The 18,410-nt window shown below is 28.8% G+C and overlaps 1 pseudogene; it reads left to right on the top strand.

The window, feature by feature from the left end:
- Positions 1-309: 309 nt before the first annotated feature.
- Positions 310-12,306, top strand: LOC111026484 (annotated as a pseudogene).
- Positions 12,307-18,410: the final 6,104 nt, after the last annotated feature.

Here is an 18,410-nt window from a genome sequence, read left to right as displayed (position 1 = left end):
CACCTAATATTCATGAATTATAATATACAGTACCTATGCAGAGCCATGCAGGTAATTTTATTGCATATTTAATGGAAAAAATTACAACATTTTTAAAAAAGTTCTGCCCTGACGTTTGGCCACAACTGCGATGTTTATAATATTATGGTATATTAATATTTAATCCCCACTCTCACTCACTCCTCTCTCACTCTAACTCTCTCTCTCTCTCGCTCTCTCTCTCTCTCTCTCACAACACACGCCGAAAACCGGTATTTTTGTCGTCACCGTTCTACACGCGACGTCATACATACGCCAGTGTTGTATAAAGCGTCTGGTTGGCAACTATAAAGACGATTTTGACGCTTTTTTTATCTTTTCCAGTAGTGTTTATTGTTTTCAATACTGCGGATAGCCGACCAGAATACAGTGGAAATGTGAAATGAACACAACACACATCACTATATTATAATTTAATTAATAAAAGTCACAAATCATCGCTCCGAAGTGTCAACAAAAAATACACACCTACCTACATGTATTTCAGTGTCACGAGAAACCTGTGAGTTTAGGGTATTTTATCATAGTACTTTTATATGATATTTAATTATATTTCAATAATTATAACGGTATGGTTACATGTTGTATTACATTACTGTAAAGTAGTAGCTATATTATACGAGATATAAAATATAGTATAAATACAAAATACAACAAATATTCATATCCGTTTGGCTTGTGTGCCGATTCTGGGAAAGAGTCCTTCGTTAGACGTCATTGGCTATATATCTATAATATTATGTATAGGTAGGGACATTATATTACGAAAGAATAATATTTTTATTTTTTAATATCAACAATATTCAAGCACGGCAACTGTTATATCAATATTTTACGACGTGATGATGTAAAACGACTCCGTAAAACAATTCTCGACTGAGTAGTCTATGTAGTCCCATGTAAATTATAATACACAAGTCCTAAACATGTGCTGTGGTACGTCATCGCTTGTCACAATAACGTGCATTTAGGCATTAAGTAGGTGCTTCACGTACCTAGATGTGAATAATATATTATCAAACGTCGACTGCAGCATTGCATATAATATTAGGATTCTAAAAATATCTCTCTGAATATTGAATACGAGTAAAATATTTAATTTTGTGAAAATAAAGTCATAAATATTGTAAACAAATTATCATGCGAACAAAACATATTTTTTACGAATTTCAACTGAACACATAATATAATGTGATAATATGTAAGTACTAAGTACCACAATGTACCTAATTTAATATATTATGCAATACTTTTAATATATTTTACTTTTGAATCTATAATGGATAATCATGGTCAATAATCTATAGGTATTCACAGGCATTACTGCAGTTAAATACTGTTGAATGTATAATTGCAGATTATTTGACTAGAAATTACGTATGTAAATATTAATAACAATGTGTCAAAAATGTACATAATAATGTGTATTTACTACCTATTTACTTGTATTTTCTTTTTGAGTTATTAAATTTGTGATAGGTATTTGTATTTTTTTACTGGTCTGATATATATATTACAATGTATAACATTTTTTTTGTGCTACACCGCTGTAAAATATGTATCAACATATTTTTTTCCGAATTCATAATTGTATGTTCTCTTAAATGGATAGTTGTACATAAATACATCATACCAACACTGTCATCTTTACTTGATACATACCTACTTTGTTCTCGAACTTGTTAACCTCAAATATTTATAATGTTAACATAAATATTTTAAAAACTAGTTTATAGATTGAAACTACTTGAGTACGCTATAGGTACTTTTTTATAATATTTATTTATTTTGGGTTTATTGTTATTTGTATGTTTTCAAATACGTATAATTCTATTCATTATGAAATAGATAATATAAAATTAACTAAAACGTCAATATTAATCATTCATTCATATTAGTAAGTACCTATATTAGATATTTTTAACCGATTGGTTACAATAAGACCTTTTTTTCAATCTCAAGAACCACAAATCTGGGTTTATTTAGTCTGCTAAACAAACTATATTATATTTTACACGTTTTTTCTACGTACTTAAGGAAATTACTCGTTATGGAAACACTTTTAATACTGACAAATAATGATAGTAACTATACAATATACATCTATACAGCAGCCACACTCCGAATCAAAGAGTTCTAATTTCTAAAAATATCTTTTTGTGTTCACGTAACACGTTTGTCGAAAATCGTCACTATTGGATATAATTGGGGGGGGGGGGGGGGTGTATTTATGAAAAGCTTGCAACTTCTTATTCGGCGTACATTATAACGAAAATCGATGGAAAATTTTTTAATACCTAGCTATTAAATAATGTATATTAATTAAATGAAATTTATACTTTGGGATACACTGTCAAATTTGGTACTTTTTCACTCCATGCCAAAAACTTAAAATATGACGTTCCTGTCTTTTATAAAATGTAAGTTCTTACCATTCACCACATTTTCTATTAATTATATTATGAAATAATAATATACTTACAGCTTAGTAACTATGAATATTATAAGCAATTAAATTACCATTATTAAACATACATTATATATACATATTATAATCTACAATGTGTGGCTTGGCGTAGAACGGTGGCTACTACCAGTCGCGGAATGCGACTGGGAGTAACGGCCACAGCTACTAGCTCCCGGATGGGTGACCACCCAGGTTCATAGTAGTTAAAAACCTTACCACACATACACGTGTTTACTACCTACTGTAACAACCCTAATAATCGTAAAAACAACCTACAGTACCAACCTTACCCCTACCACAGTTCATAACCCCTGCAACAGCTAATGGCCTTAGCCGATGGTAACTTTATGAATTAAAATTATTCAAAACATTGAAATTTTAGTTTACTTTTAATTACTCATGCAACTCGTTTTTTTATGTATACGTGTTTAGTTTCATTACACAATCAGCTTAACATATTCAATTCAATAAACATTTTAATCATTTTATACGTGTTGTATGTAAAATATTATACAGCCCATTCTTAAAGCTGGATAATCTACCTATCTAAATATCTGATAATCTGCTAAATAAATTTCAATTCAATTTCTATACCTATATGATACAATTCAATAATGAATTTTAGTTCAAAAAGATAGGCAAGAGATGGGTACAATGTACATTATTTTTAAGGTTGACTGCGGAGTGCGGGCATGCGATTGGTACTATAAAGTATATGATTAATTAATTAATTATTTTTAGAAGAAATATTCTATTTAGATACTTCACATAAAATCTCACTATATCAATAATTACAAATAATAAGTATCCAAACAGATCAGAAATTGATCAATGTAGGTATAGCACCATAATGTTCATCCCACTAGCTACCTACAACTGTTAATACTCATTATAAAAACGTGGTTACATAATGGGGCTTAATATTACAATAGCCATTAGTGCAAGACATGCAACTATTCAAAAGTACTTGATATAAATACACAATACACTAGTGGCGGCTCGAAGAGTGTATTTAAATCACAAAAAATAATGATAATAGTCTTGTGCGTCTGGGCATGTGATAATCTCAACAAAAATTTTTAACATCCGTACATAGTATAGTATAATAATTATTGACAGTTGAACACTAAATTGAATTTATAAATCAACATAACGGTTATAGATAACTATTATTGTAGCCTTGTAGGCATACATTGCATAAATAATAATGTGATATTAGTACCTAATCATGTGTGGTATTTATGGTTGGATATCATAAATCAAAGGCTAGTCGTCTCTATATAGAAATATTACACATTAAAATGTAAAATCTTATTTTAAAAGCCAATCTCGTTATGTAATAATATTTTATTTAGATTACTTTATTTATAATTATTTAAAATGGGTGAGATTATTTTAATTTTAATCATCAAGTATTTTATCACCGCCAGCTACATAGATATAACATTTATATTTCTTACAATAAACTAAAGTCTATGACTTTAAATTACGAATAATAAAACTAAATGTGTATAATTTAATACAACGATAACAATGATTACTACGTTGCAATATTTTTATTTTTATCATAGAATGTTATCAAATTATCATTATACTTGAAAATTGATTTAAAAAGATTTTTTAACTTAATTGGACCTATAACACTCAATCATTTTGGACAATTTTTTTTATGGTATATATTTTTTATAAATTATTAAATCATATTTTTTAAATTCTGAACAATGCAAGTTCTTTAAATTGATCATTTTGAAACGATGAATAATGAATCATTTTGAAGACACATTTTTTGAGTATCTTCATACTGAATAAATTGTAATTAACTATAATTAGGTCAACTAAAAATTATCAGTAAATTAAATGTAAAAAAAAGAAACCATAAAACAATAAATTATTTATTGAATTATATACCGAGTGATAATAACATTTGATCAGTCCACTTACCAATATTAATAATAATCGAATTATAAAAAAAATCAACATACTAAAATTAATTACACTCGGTCATTTTATTTGTTTTTTTAACAACACACAAATCTTATTTCAAAATGTCAAAAAAATACAAATATTATCAGTTCATAATATTTATACTATTATTACTTGTTATACATATGTTAATTAGGTTAGGTTAGTTATAAAAGGTCGTTCAGTGTCCAGAGTACGTATTGGTAGCAATAATTAGTATTTAGTACTGTGTACATGCATTATTGTTACACTAACCTATTATTATAAACATCGAAAATACTATAGCCTAATATTCCAACGTAATCGTGAATACCTATTTTCGAATTTTCAAAGAAATGAAAATCAGTTTAAGGATACAGGTCCTTTTCGAAAAATTTGGAGCCGATGTTGGTTTTATAAAGCAAAACGTGATTTGGCAATATTCTTTGGTCTGGCTCGTTTATGGACGTCAAATTAACTATTGAATTTCCATTCAAATATATTATATGTACATTATTATAAGTAATAACCAGTGGCGTGCCAGGAGTTTTTAACGGGAGGGTAGAGGATGCCGTAAGTTTTTTATGAATTGTAGTGGAAATATCAAAGACACAAATAATATGGGGCTTTATGAGACAGTGGGTGGATACAAATCCTAACCCTCCCCTTCGCTGATAACAACTTAGTACTACAGTTAATACGTTATAGCATTTAACTATTATGAATTATGATTTAATATTTATACCGGCTATTATGTATGCACCACGTGTCGATTATAATATGTGTCTGTCACAGTTGCACGATAATGATAATGTCAATTTTCAACACGTCGAAATTGATTGGACATTTGGACACGATAATCGAATTAATAATTGTTGAGTTTACTCATTTAATATAATATTATTGTAGGCACGATGACTGACACCAAGCAACTACATATACTATTATTGTTTAGTTCGGCACGCTCACAACTCGTGAAAGATGCTTTTAGGTGCCTCCTTGTCTTTTTGTTTAATTGCAATACCTATGATAATAATACCGCGATAAATAAAAATGTCAACACCAATGAGTATATATTATGATCACCCGATACGTCAGACAGAAAAATCAATATAGGTAATATTATCATGAATTTTAAACGACAGGTTCGATTGTCGACGGCTTCGTAATTATGTTACCATATTATTCCCATATAATAAGTTAGTAAACTAAAAGTTAGTTTATAATATTCGCACACTTATAATTGTTCAATATTAGAAAGTATCTATTACAATTATATTACTGTCAATATAGAGTTGTTTTTTTTTTTTTTGCAGATGAAAATAAACATTAATTGTGAACAGTAATACGATTCGAATGGCTCCATTATAATATTACACTTGGTAGGTACTTAAACTAAGCGAGCTCGTAAAAATGAATAAACGTATTATGATTTGAACGAGATTGGACTCAAAGTAACGGCACTTCGATCAAGTAGAAAATAAATGTGATTTCATTCGATTTCATTCGATTTATTTTCTTATCGCTGTGCACACACACTCCCGCACAATAATTATGTGTAATAAATCATATTATATACTCATCATCACCGCCGCCGCCCAACGATAACGTTTAATGTGAATCGATAACCAATTCGATCGTTGTTACGACCACCGGTGATTACCGCGAGATCGAGAGCATGGCACTGTAACACCAAAAACAATAACAACAACAACAACAACAACAATATCACACATCGAAATAGTTCAGTCGAACCGCGGACACCCACTCGAGCGGTCTCATCGTGTGCGCATCACACAATATTGCATGTATACATAAAGCCGGCATCAGCGTCACGACGATTTATTTACACGACAACGTTATGCGCGTTTGACGTGTAACGACAACTGAAGTGGTGATACATCGATCTTGGCTGGTGTGCACCTACTCTGCGTAGTGCAAGTGGGCGATGTCGTTTGTACGGGGCCTGGTAGCCCACGTGTCCGTAGAACCGGTGGTGCTGTTCTACTTCGTCACGATGGTGTTCTCGGGGTGCCTGAGCACTAACCTCCTGCTGTACAAGGCGTGCGACCCGACGGGCGCGATGGCCAGCCGGTTGGGCTCGAAATGCCAGGATGAGGCGACCGCGCAGCACGTGGTGGCGCCGATCAACGGCTGGAAGGCGCTCGTACAGCACCTGGTGCCCATCGCGCTGGCCATGGCCGCTGGCACGTGGAGTGACCGGCACGGCCGCCGCCGTCGGCCGCTGATCGTGCTGCCGATTGTCGGCCAGATATTGGCCGACACGCTGTCGCTGTACTGCACCGTCGTGTGGTCGGTGTCGCCGGCGCTGACGGCCACCGCACAGGCGGCCGCGCTGTCGTTGACCGGCGGCCCGCCGATGCTGTTCAACGGCATCAACTCGTACGTGGCAGACACGACCACGGACGAGTGGCGGACGGTCAAGTACGGCGTGGTCGGAGGCACCATAGCCGTGGGTGGTATACTGGGAATGCTCATCTACGGGTTCGTGGTGGTCAACGTGGGTTTCGCCTCCGCGTACGTGGTGTCCATGGTCATGGGGCTGACAGCGCTCACGTTCACGTTTGTGTTCATCAACGACGACGGCGCCCGGCGGTAAGCGTCGGACACCGGCGACCAGATTCCGTTGTACCAGGACGTCGCCCGGGCCGTCAACCCGTTGGACGTGCTCCGAAACTGTTACCGAGTGTTGGCCAAATCGCGTCCTGGCCACGGCAAGCTGCTCCTGTGCCTAGTCGTGTTCGTGTGCGCGCCGCTTACATGCGTGCCGCTTGAAGGTGAGTTACAAACCATTTAATGTACTGTATGATGTACCTATAATTTGTTTACTTGCATAGTTTCGTGACATAGTTTTCCTATATAGGAGAGAAATGAATAATTAAGTCCTACGATTGTACACACTAATTTCTCATACATGGTCAATATTTGAATTTTTGAAATAGTTTTTTTTTTTAAAGAATAGTTTATTTAAGGTTTGGACTTGACTTATATGATTATCCTTTAATAAATAGTATAGTCTATAGTATAACATTATAAAAGGCTATAATAAAATTATCTAAAATTCAAATATTGCACCTATTTAAGTCTATTTAAACTTTAAATTATTATAGTTGAATCTTAAATAACAGCTATTTATAGGGATGTTGCCTTTTTTGCTAAATGTGTATTCTGTCTCAAAGTTATAAACTAAGAGTTCGATTGGAAAATTTAAAGAACCAAAAAATAAGTAGGTACTTTGTCAAACTTAGAACTCAAAATTATAATCGTTTAATAGTATAATATACAAACTAAAATTTTCAAATTGTCTATTCAATATACGTGTACAAAGTTTTGCTTACATATTTACTTTATTTAAACAACAGGTGTAATACAAACATATGGTCGTTAAAAATGTACCATAAAGTGAAATATCAGGTATACAATTTGTTACGTATTTTGTTTTACATGTAACAACACAATTTTGGAATGCATTAATGTATCTATCGATACAGATGCAGAATGTCAGATCAGTAACTATGAATAATAAATAAAATATAATGCTAATGTTTATAAGTGGTGACTCATTTTTGGTAAGGTTAGATTAGTGTCATGTAGAAACACTCTTTACTCTCACTTCACCACGTTCAACTTTAATTGTACATCACATTTTCTTATTGACTACATATTGTAGATTTTTCTAATTTAATAAATAAAAAACTGCTGATGAGTGCCTGCTCATAAATGTCAACCTGTTTTGACTTATTAATAAATATTAATTTTCGTTAATTAACTATCAAATTTACTGATCATACTTGTTTTAACAGACAACTATATAGATTGTAAATTTTTTTAATAAATTTTGTTTTAAAAAAAACCAGATAGTTCACTCTTCTATATAGTAAGTTTTTAGTAAACACCATCATTGAGTAAGAAGGTACAGGAGTAGAAGGCTATGAATATAAATAACACAAAATATTGAAAATCGTTTCATATCTAGACCAATGCTAATATCGATGTATAACAATGCTTTAGTATAAATAAAATATAAGTCTCTATAGTTTTTCATTTATGAATTACTAAAAAAAACAAACAAAAAACATACATTTTATTAAAAACTGGATTGCGCCAACAAATTCCTGTTTGTTCTTATAATTTTTTTTCTGTTTTTCCCATTACCTACCTTCAAAAAATATTGGGAATTTTCATTTTCGACTAATCCGACAAACAAAATACCAACCAGATCACAATTTTAAATTTTCACAAAATTTGAGATTGACACATTTTCGTACTCCAAAAATTGATGTCTGAAAGAAAATAAAATAAATCGAAAACATACATCCTTATAAAACCAATACATTAGTCGCTCCGCTCGAAATCTAAAGGAATGATAACAACTATAAAAATCGATTAGAATGTCATAAAATGATATATTTACATTTGAAACAAATAGTATAAAATCCATGCTCCATTTAACTTGTTGTCTACTTATTTACTCAATACATATATTATTTTATGGTTTTTAAAAAAATGTGTGTATGTTGTATGTGCTCCAGTAGGTATACCGATATATTTATAAGTTACATAACACAGCTACATTTTATCAAAGTATAACATATAGTGCAATCACAAATATAAAACATTGTTTCATATCTTTTCATGTAACACAAATTGTCTGGGTACCCCTGCCCGTTCCTATACTATTAATTCCTCTTATCTTATTCATATAGTATATACTATACTGTCTATACTCATGCATAATTAATAATAATAAATAATTAATTTGATATTTATATATACATCAACGTTTTAAGATAAGACGTATTTGATCACTTTTACAAGGACTAAATCTATATGTGAGTTATCCTAAAAAAATTCACTTAACAATTAACTAATTAAATTGTAAACAATTTATTATTATTTGTTATTATACAATATAATATACATTATATTATGTATATTATGAATATATTTTTGGTTGCACTTGTATCTAAGCAAAGAACATTTAGATGATCCATAAAAAATAAAACTAGACACAAATAGAAACGAGTAGGCATCTCGTTTAAGATAAGGTCATTTTGAAAGATTGTCTGTACCTATAGTTTTACAAGGAGGGTGAAACTATTTTGATCAAAAATTTGCTGCATAAAACGTTTTGTTATTGGTTCACTTAGTGTGCCTACATAAATAATCCATTCTATATTTTATAAATTATAAATCAATTATGATACATATACAAATATGAATTTAAACTAGGTATAAAAATATATTATACATTGATTGTTCCTATTGAATTCCGTTGATTTTAATTAAATTTGAGTTTAAAGTCTACGAGTATGTACTTATAAGTAATATTAATTTTTCATTTTAAAACGGTGAATGGTGATTAGATTGATAATAGCACGTCCGTACCATTCAACCCAATAAGATATTAGGTGCCATGTTATTTATTTTTTTATATACTAACCAACATTTGTGAATAGCATTATATAACTAATACCAAGAGTTGTACAAATTATTTATTAATAAAACATGAAATACTGTATTTTTTTTTTTTTTTGAACCAATGTGTTGGATTAAAGATGAATTTTAAAGATGTCGACTTGAAACTAAAAAAGAATCAATTAGGTTTTGTTATTTGTCAATATGTTCTTTAATTACAGTATAATTCTTCAATAGTAGATTAATTATTATGAAAGATAAAAAATCGTTTAAAATTATCAATACCTATAAGACATTTAGTAAAATTCAAGAATTATAAGTTGCAACAAATAGACTATAGTCCTATGAATTATTATCCTTGTTATTTATTAGTGTATAGAAACATTATTATGAAAAATAATAAAAACATTATTGTTAAAATAATATTTTATACCGTCATATAAATCAAATTAGTAAATAGTTGTTTCTCTAATGACCAATTGTTATTTAAATTTAATTCTTCAAGAAGAAGAACCAGAAGATAATAAATTGATATTGAATTAATGAAAGGAAAGCTAAAAATATGTTGTAAAAAACATACTATCTGTGTTGTAAATTTATTAAATTATTAAAATTAGTACAAAAATATATCTAACGAACGTATTATATTTGTTCATCATTGTAGTTGGTTATAAAAAAACTTGTTTTAATACTTATTATTTGGAAATGAGAGTAAATATTTAATAAATCTAACAATGCAAATAAATTATATTTTCAGGGGAAATGTCAGTATTATATCTATATTTGAGGTATAAATTTCAATGGAATGAAGTAGACTTTAGTATTTTCAATGCTTACCAGATGTCCATTGTATTAATAGGTAAGTTTACGTTAATATCCAGATGCCTAAGTCCTTCAATACTGTAAATCTAATAATTACCTATCTCTATATCATTACAATATATTGAAAACATATCCAATAAAAAAATTTTCATATTTCAGAAAGAAAGACAGCTTTAAAGATGTACTAAAATAATTAACTGTTATTGGTACTAATACTCTAGTAAAAATGATTGTTTATAAAAATTAAAAATATTTTATCTTGTGAGTTATTTAATAAGTATTTAATTGACATATTTGTATCTGCTTCCATATTCTATTGTTGTTTTGTCTTGATAATATAACACTATTATAATTTTTTTTTTTCTACAACATAAATTTTTTCCAGGCACATTGTTTGCACTAGGCATTTTAAGCTACAAGTTTCGAATGAACGATGCGTTAATTGGTACAATTGCTTCGGTATTTGACCTTTTAGCTGCGGTCGCTTTCTTTTTAGTTTCCGAATCATGGCAACTATTTTTAGGTAAGTATTACGGCAAAAAATTGCAATTTTCCAACGACTGTGTAAAAAAAATAAAATAATAATATTTGTAATTTTACAGTGCCACCGTTAGAACTCTTTCGGGGTGCAGCTTTGGCGTTGACTAGTTCTATAGCTTCAAAATGCGTTGGGTCTGATGAATTGGGTGATTATATAATACCTTATGAAAATAACTATAATTACAGATATGTTAACGATCTGCAGTAGTTTGACTTTAACACCATTTTTTTATTTTATTTTTTTGTTGCGCCAGGTGCTATGAATGCAGTGAAATTATTAATGGAAAGTACGATGAAAAGTGGATTTCTACCATTATACAGTTTTATATACAACCATACATTTGAATCGATGCCCAGTGCATTTTTTATAATCAGTATTGTCCTAACAACTCCGCTTATATTCGTTTTTTAGTAAGTACTTATTTATTCAATATTGTTTTATCTGTTTATTCAGTTTTTATTTCGAAAGATATTCACGAATAAAATATCAAATTGTACCCATATACGATATAATACGTAAGCTAAACTATGTTTAACTCTTGATTTCCCTGCATATGAGATTATAATGTATATTATTAAATAACTTTTATGACGATTTATTTACTATATATTTTTGGTTTACCTTTTCAGTTTGATATACTACTTAAACAGAAACCAAAAATCATACACGGTTAACGGCGTAGATAATGAAAATAAAAAACAAAATACCGAAATCGCACCAATCAACGACCAAAACGTTATTAGTTACCATATTTAGTGGTTGTTACTTATAACAATAACAAAAAGTTTGTAAGACTTATTATGTATAATATTTTAATATAGGTCATATTATAATTATAAAAATAAAGTTGTTCAATATCTTATTCTAACGCCCTGTGTTCTCAAAAATTTTTATTACTTATTGTTCATGTATACACTATGTACATATTATCATGTTATATGTTATATCATATTAAACGTTAGAAATGTTAGAATATTATCAAAGCCAACTTTTTAAATAATTGTAATTCGTATATTATATTTATATGAAATAATAAAATATTTAATTTATATCAATACAGGTGGTTTATAAATTAAAAACTATCAATCGAACAACCGTTTAGAGATCTAGATATTTTGTACTTCAAACTGCGATACAATTTTAGAACCTATTAGTTTTATGATAGTTAATAATTAAATATTAATTTATGATAAGTAATAGGAAAAAAATATACACAGACAAAAAATTGCTGATTATTAAATTATTTGACCTTATCTAGAGATTTTATTTTTATTATAGATCTAAATATTATACTATTATAATCTATAAAGTCTATGATTGTAGTGCATATTTTTTATCTTCATCAAGATAATTATTCTACTATAAATACTAATCAACTATCTCTTATCTTTGTATAGATATTTTAATATAAATATTTATACAATATAGGCACCGTCAGTGAGCGATACTATTTAGGTAAAGCAAACAACTTTTTTAAAAATATTTAACAAAAACGTATTGGATGTTGTCATCTAGTGGCTCAAAAAGCAAAGACAACGATCAGTAAATTCGTTGAAAATTTAAAAAATATAGCGATAGATAGCACTGCTGTCAACTCTATATATAAGTCGTCACCAGTCCATCCACCAACACGATCGTGTTGATCGGACTCACACATCATATTTCTACTTTTATTAAGATTTGACTTATATTGTGTTTAATTCATTAAGATTTTTTGATACTTTATATTCAATGCATAATATATTATAAGTACTCGATTATGATAATATTTACTTGTATGGATTATCCCAATAATAATTAATCATTAGTTGGATACCTACTTGGATGCATTTTTTATGTAAATACATGTTTCTTCAAGTTACCAATAAATGGTATCTGTTATTATTGTAATTATTCAATTTATATGAATTCGTATAAATATTCAAATGGTATTATAATTAATATAATTAAAAATTATTTAGGTAAACGCATTAAAAATATTAAAAAATAGGTACCTATAGTATTGTTCGTAATGTTTCAAAATATTGTCTTGAAATGAATACAATCTTCGGGTATTCAGTTTGATTAAGAAAAAAAAATTGTTACATGTACGATGTACACCTACAAATTTGTTTATGTTTATTTTATTTAAATAAATTACGGTACCTAAAGAATATGGAACAATAAATGATTGAATCCCGTGGAATAAAAACTATACATGTCACATTCAATTGTACAGAGAATTGTCAGGAGTTGAGAAGTGTGAATGTGTGATGTTTATCGACAACGGAAATTTTGGCCTTTTAATAAAAATTCAAAAATTCGAAAATAGAAATAACAATGAGTTGCCTATAAGTTTACCGAAAGAACGATATTAATATTATGCTGATTAAGGGCCAGTACTGGTAGTACTTCAATGATGGTTTATTTTAGACTTAAGTTAAACCAAAAACTATGATTGAAGGTGAACTTACAACTTGAACGCGTAGTTCCATCACCTAATTTTAATCATTGGATTTTAGCTTGGCATGATATTATCATTGTAATCATATTAACTAAAGTGATAATTTTGAATTTTTAAATTTCAATTTAATTTCTACTTACCTATATTTTAACTGCTTTGTGTGTTTCATGGTATAACAATATTACGCCATGTCGCCATAGTCTGTTTGTATTTAGTGAAAAAAACACCTTTCATAAAAAAAACTGTTTACATAAATGGTACTTGAAACATGGCTTTTCATCTCTTTCCGAGTAACAATCAACATTTTTTTGTTTTGCTTAAATGTGACATACCTATCTCGTGAAATCCTTTTACAGCAAAATTCAAAAACAATTAAAATAATTATGGAAACGGCAGCAACAGGTCTCGCCAGCACTTAAGTTGACCACAAAAAATGTTGTCGATACTTTAAGGGTGACCGCACACTGGTAAAGCAAAACTGCTTTAAAGCGACTAAAGTCGCTTTATTATGACAAATCAAAAATAAAACCTTTATATTTTATGGAAAACACGCACACTGTTAAAGCGTAGTCAAAAAAAAACATTTTTGTCTTCAGTCATGACTAATATTGTTTTATTGAAGTAGAACGAGCGCTATTTCATTAGTCATTGTCAAGCAGTCACTAGATAATTATATCAAAATTATGAAAAATATTATTAATTTATGCTAAATTGTCTACAATATAAAGGTAATTATACATTATATATTATACATTATACCTACATTATATCTACAAGTATACTGAAATAAGTAATTTTGCATTGAAAACATTTATTTTATTCATTGTTTTTATTTTTAAGTAATAATTTGTGACAAAAACATAAATATCTATAACATCAGTACAAACTAAATATTTTAACTATAATATATTAGTTCAAAATATTTTTAAGTAACTTAAAAAACTTATTTGAAGCATTATTTTACTTACTTTAAACTAGGCTTTCCACATAAAGTTTTTCGAGCGGTGAAAATTCAAAAGATGATAAGTATCACATCGAACTACAGAATTCTTTACAAAATTTAAAAAAATTATATAAATATGATGGAAATTAAATTTAAAAATAAAAATTGGAATGGGTGCATGGGCGCCCGCGGGCAAATAAATTTATGGAATCAAATTAAAAAATTTATGAACAAATTTACATTAAAAACAAATATTAAAGACTGCAGTCTACAATATCAACAATATATATATATATATCTATAATATTCCTAAACTCATAGTTTTACTTACAATAGTAACATCATGAAATAATGAATATTTATTAGGCACTAACTGGCCATCAAAAATTAAAAAACGGTTTTGAAATAATTGAACTAGAGTTAAATTATGGAAAAAAAATGTGTAGGGAGGCATGGGCGAGGGCAGGAAATTGAGTTCAAGCAATTAAATAAAAAAAATTATACAAAAAATTAATAAAATTTTAAATTTAAAAATAAAAATGGGAAGCGGGGCAAGGGCGCCCGTGGGCAAATTAATTTTAAGCATCAAATTAAAAAAATGAATATAAAAAATTTATGAAAAAATTTACATTAAAAACAAATATTAAAGACAGCAGTCTACAATATCAGTATTCCTAAACTCGTAGCTTTATTTTCAATAATTAGATAATGAAACAATGCATTTTTATAAGGGCCTAACTTGTTATCAAAATTTAAAAATGGTTTTAAAAAAATTGAAGTAGAGTCAAATATTTGAAAAAAAAATTTGAAGGGGATTATGGGCGCCCGCAGGCAAATGAATTTTAAGAATCAAAATAAAAAAAAATATTAAAAAATTTCATAAAAAATAAAGTATAAATTTAAAAATAAAAATTGGAAGGGGGCATGGGCGCCCGTGGGGATATGAAATTTAAGAATTAAAAAAGAAATGTATGAAAAAATGTGCATTTAAAACAAATGTTGAAGACTGCAGTCTATAACATCAGTATTTAAGAATACTAACCTAAACTAATAGCTTTATGCTATTTTATGCTTAATTATGAAAAAATGTGAACAAATATGATCAGAGTTCTGCTGATTTCACCACAGTACAATAAAATAATGCGTTTATTGAAAGTACATTAAAAACAAATATTAAAGACTGCAAAAGTCTACAAAATCAGTATTCCTAAACTTATAGCTTTATTTTCAATAATTAGATAATGAAGCAATGAATTTTTATAAAGTCTATAACTTGCTATCAAAATTTAAAAAAAGGTTTTAAAAAATTGAACTAGATTTAAATAATTTAAAAAAAAATTTGAAAAGGATTATGGGCACGCGCAGGCAAATGATTTGTAAGAATCAAAATAAAAAAAATTATATAAAAATATGATAGAATATAAATTTAATAATGAAAATGGGAATGTTTGCATGGGCACCCGCGGGCAAATGAATTTTAAGAATCAAATTAAAAATGAATATTAAAAATGTATGAAAAAATGTACTTTTAAAAACAAATATTAAAGACTGCAGTCTACAATATCAGTGTTCTTAAACTTATAGCTTTATTTTCAATAATTAGATAATAAAACAATGAAATTTATAAGGTACTAACTTGTTATCAAAATTTAAAAAATGTTTTTAAAAAAGTGAACTAGGGTTAAATTATAGAAAAAAAATGGGGAGAGGATCATGGGCGCCCGCAGGCAAATGAATTGTAAGAATCAAAATAAAAAAAAAAATTGAAAAATTTGTTTGAATTTAAATTTAAAAATAAAAATGGGAAGGGGGACATGGGCGCCCGCGGGCAAATGAATCTTAAGAATCAAATTAAAAAAAATATCTAAATATGTGTATTGAAAATAAATATTAAAGTCTGCCGTCTACAATATCATTATTCCTAAACTCATAGTTTTATTTACAATAATTAGGTAATGAAATGATGAATATTTATAAGGCACAAACAGACCATCAAAATAAAAAAAGGTTTTGAAATAATTTAACAATAGTTAAATTTAAAAAAAAAAAATGTGAAAAGAGGCATGGGCGCCCGCAGGCAAATGAGTTGAAGGAGTCAAATAAAAAAAATTATAAAAAAGTGAATGGCCTTTTCAATTTAAAAATAAAAATGGGAAGGGGGGCATGGGCACCCGCGGGCAAAAGAATTTTAAGAATCAAAATAAAAAAAATGAATTAATGAGTATTAAAAATAAATATTAAAGTCTGCCGTCTACAATATCATTATTCCTAAACTCATAGTTTTATTTATAATAATTAGCTAATGAAATAATGAATATTTATGAGGTACTAACTCACCATCAAAAATTAAAAAACGGTTTTGAGATAATTGAACAAGAGTTAAATTACGGAACAAAAAATTTGAAGGGAGGCATGTGCGCCCACAGGCAAATGAGTTTCAGCAATCAAATAAAAAAAAATGTATGAAAAAATGTATATTAAAAATAAATATTAAAGACTGCAGTCTACAATATCACTATTCCTAAACTCATAGTTTTATAAACAATAATTAGCTAATGAAATGATGAATATTTATAGGGCACAAACGGACCATCAAAAATTAAAAAACGGTTTTGAAATAATTGAACAAGAGTTAAATTATGGAAAAAAAAAATTGAAGGGAGGCATGGGCGACTGCAAGCAAATGAATTGTAAGAAAAAAAAAAATATTAAAAAATTTGATTGAATTTAAATTTAAAAATAAAAATGGGAAGGAAGTTATAAGCACCCGCAGGCAAATGAATCTTAAGAATCAAATTAAAAAAAAATATCTAAATATGTGTATTAAAAATAAATATTAAAGTCTGCAGTCTACAATATCATTATTCCTAAACTCATACTTTTATTTACAATAATTAGCTAATGAAATGATGAATATTTATAAGGCACAAAGGGGCCATCAAAAATTTCAAAAATGGTTTTTAAACAATTGAACTAGAGTTAAATTTTCAAAAAAAAAAATGTGAAGTTAGGCATGATGGGCGACCGAAGGCAAATGAGTTTATAAGGAACCAAATAAAAATCATTTTTACAACAATTTGAAAATAAAAATGGGAAGGGGGGCATGGGCACCCGCAGGCAATTTAATTTTAAGAATCAAAATAAAAAAAAATGAAAAAATTAGTATTAAAAATAAATATTGAAGACTGCAGTCAACATTATCTGTATTTATAATTGCATCATAGCTTCATTCACATTAATTATATCATGAAACAATGAATATTTATGGGGCACTAACTGGCTATCAAAATTTAAAAATGAATTTGAAATAATTGAACTATGGTTAAATTAAAGAAAAAAATGGGAAGGAAGGCATGGGCGCCCGTGGGCGCCCGTGGGCAAATGAATCTTAAGAATCAAATTAAAAATAAATATCTAAATATGTGTATTAAAAAAAAATATTAAAGTCTGCAGTCTACAATATCATTATTCCTAAACTCATAGCTTTAGTTACAATAATAAGCTAATGAAATAATGAATATTTATGAGGCACTAACAGACCATCAAAATAAAAAAAGGTTTTGAAATAATTTAACAATAGTTAAATTTAAAAAAAAAAAATGTGAAAAGAGGCATGGGCGCCCGCAGGCAAATGAGTTGAAGGAGTCAAATAAAAAAAATTATAAAAAAGTGAATGGACTTTTAAATTTAAAAATAAAAATAAAAATGGGAAGGGGGGCATGGGCGCCCGCAGGCAAATGATTTTAAGAAGTCAAATAAAAAAAATTATAAAAAA

The sequence above is a fragment of the Myzus persicae genome, unplaced genomic scaffold, assembly GCF_001856785.1.
Source record: "Myzus persicae strain clone G006 unplaced genomic scaffold, MPER_G0061.0, whole genome shotgun sequence".
Lineage (NCBI taxonomy): Eukaryota > Metazoa > Arthropoda > Insecta > Hemiptera > Aphididae > Myzus > Myzus persicae.
This window is presented reverse-complemented; position numbering and strand designations above follow the sequence as displayed.